Source organism: Cyprinodon variegatus, unplaced genomic scaffold (assembly GCF_000732505.1).
Source record: "Cyprinodon variegatus isolate N-32 unplaced genomic scaffold, C_variegatus-1.0 Scaffold250, whole genome shotgun sequence".
Lineage (NCBI taxonomy): Eukaryota > Metazoa > Chordata > Actinopteri > Cyprinodontiformes > Cyprinodontidae > Cyprinodon > Cyprinodon variegatus.
In genome coordinates this window covers 469,938-472,658 of record NW_015150703.1, presented here as the reverse complement: position 1 = coordinate 472,658, position 2,721 = coordinate 469,938, and the positions used below count along the sequence as shown (strand labels likewise).

General features: G+C 35.3%; 1 protein-coding gene across 1 annotated transcript in view; it reads left to right on the top strand.

Moving 5' to 3' along the window:
- doc2b (double C2-like domains, beta) overlaps positions 1–2,721 on the top strand; it is a 281,581-nt gene that overhangs the window by 169,277 nt on the left and 109,583 nt on the right. The window lies entirely within an intron of this gene.

Here is a 2,721-nt window from a genome sequence, read left to right as displayed (position 1 = left end):
GAAATAGCTCACGTTTTTATACACGCAAACCTTTGATAGATCCGGCCCTGTGTGTGGTAGTTCCAGTGTTTGTCTCATTCGGTGGAGCGCGGACAGGGTTTACCCAGAATGCGGTTGTTTGCAGGTGAACGGACAAACTGACTGCCACTTGGATTTCCTGCGGTACTTGAATGGGTTGGTGTGGAGATGAATCCCTTGCTCAGTGTGAATCCCAAACGATCCCTTGGAGGAAAGTAGATCCAAACCTCCAGTTTGAATCCCCAGCTCAGTTTGAAGCTTAGATGATCCTTCCAGGGAGAGGAGGTCCGAAAACATCCACTTTGCCGGGTGACTTCCTGCCGAGAGGCAAAGCCAAAATAACTCGGTTAGGACTCAGGTTGACAAAAGTCAGTTTGACTCAGTAAAAACTCAGCTTGGCTAGAGAACCCAAAACTGGCAAACACTCTGGCGTCGAGGTAGTGGCAGTCAGCAGCTTAAGAGCGCTCCGTTAACGAGGTAACCCTCTGCAGGTGTGTGAGGAGGCAGACCAGAACCAGGCGCCTCCTGGTGGAGGAAGGGAGACAAAAACAAAAACATAAACCACAAAGACAGGAATCCTAACAAACTCAGAGTTTAAAATATTTCAGCACACAACCATCTAAATTACTGAAATGTAACTAAATCTAATATACATAAGTGATTTGATTAAATAAAACTAATGAAGTGTGTACCCATAAGAGGTCAAATGGACTAATAGTTTAAAACCCCTATGAATAGAAAGATGCAGTAATTTCACATTTTTATGTGGATGTTTGTTTAAAAACCAAAGTTTATGTTAGTGAATTTGGATTTAGGTCAAATTAGATTTAAAGCAAATTTAAAACAACAGTTAGTATTCATTTAAAACAGTTAGTTTTTTTTTATATACATTGTTTTCATACAAGAATGTTCTAAATAAAGATTTGCTAAAGTAGAAATAAGTTACCTTCCTAAGATGGGATTCCTAATGCTGTGTCAATTAAGATTTTGAAGGGCCTAACGAGTCATGATAAGTAATGCCCCTGACCCACTTCCAGATGTTTGATCGACCTGAAATGTTGCAAGTGAAATTATTTAAACCTCTATAGATTAAATAGTAAATTACAGCTCTGAACTAATTGTGGTTTTTGATTTACAGGTGTTCAAACTGAGTCAAGTCTGAGTTTTTGCATTTGAAAGGATGCACACAATGGGAGACTTTTCATCAGATGAAAGTAACTGATAGTGATAATGTCCCAAAATATAACCTTGTAAAACATTTTGCAAGATCATGACACCTGGTCATTCATAAAATAAAGTTAAAACTTTGTATTAGACTGTAACTTTAGCGTTTACACTGGAAAAAATCGAAATCTAGATAAGTAATTTTTTCTTAAAATAATTGCATTTTTCTTGAAATGAGGAGGTAAAAGAGACATCTTGCCATGAAACAAAACAATTTACACTTAAAATAAGCAAACACAATTGATTTGTCTTATTTCAAGTGCATATTATCTAATTATCTTATTTTAAGAGTAAATATACTCATTCCATTGGCAGATCATCTTATTTTCCTGCTCAAATTAAGGGTAAATACATTTAATTAAAAAAATATTGACCTATTTCTAGAATGTTTTTGCAGTGTAGTTTGTAACCCCAGCAATCTGTGTGCAAGACTTACTGTGGTGACCCCAATAAATAAAAGCCCAAATGAAAAGATTTAGTTTGTGAACATAGATCCACACTGCAAAAAATGGAAATCTAAGTAAGTATTTTTTTTTCTTAAAATAAGAGCATTTTTTCTCCAATTGAGGGAGAAATAAAACACTTTGCCAATAGAACAAGACAATTTACATTTAAAATAAGAAAAAACAATTGCATTGTCTTATTTCAAGTTCATATTATCTAATTATCTTATCTTAAGTGTAAAGATACTAATTTCATTGGCAAATCATCGTATTTACCTGCTCAAATTAAGGATAAATACACTTGATTTAAGAAATTTTTACTTATTTCTAGATCATTTTTGCAGTGCATGATGACCTTTTTATGTCTGTAAACTATTGACCAGCCTTTTAAATTCACTGATGAACTGCTAATTGTTATATTTATTTTGTTTTAAGCCCAATCAGGGAGGTTGGTGTTGGAACTAATAAATGATCTATATGGGACTCCTGTTATATTCCACCTCTTCTCTCTTACAACCTTTCAGTTATCTTTTGAATGAATAGGACCCATCTGTCAGCTCTTCTTATTAGCTTCTATCATTTCCTAATTAACTGAAGTCACCAGTATCTGACCCCCGCTGCTCTTTGAAGGGTTAACCCCCACCTCATCATAACTCTGGCTCAGTCTCCTCTGGATTTGATCAATAAACTCCTCCACCATCCAACTTGTTATCTGCTGCTCTGTGATTGATGCTTCCTGCACACATGTGATAGCAAGCATTCGGTTATGATAATGAAGACGTATGCCCTGTCGATGAAGAGGCTGATAGCACAACAGAGAAGATGCGTTCATGTGGGAAATAAGGATTGAAAAATAGAGATAAAAACTTCTTTTCGCAAAACAGATGTTTGTTTCTAAGGCTATGTAAACACTGGCCTTGAAGCAAGATCAAACAAACTATTTAACATGATGGGAACTGACAAAAAAATACATAATTTTAGAAAATAGAATTTTGGTCATATGTGTCTATTTTTTATTTTTTGCTCAAATGATTTA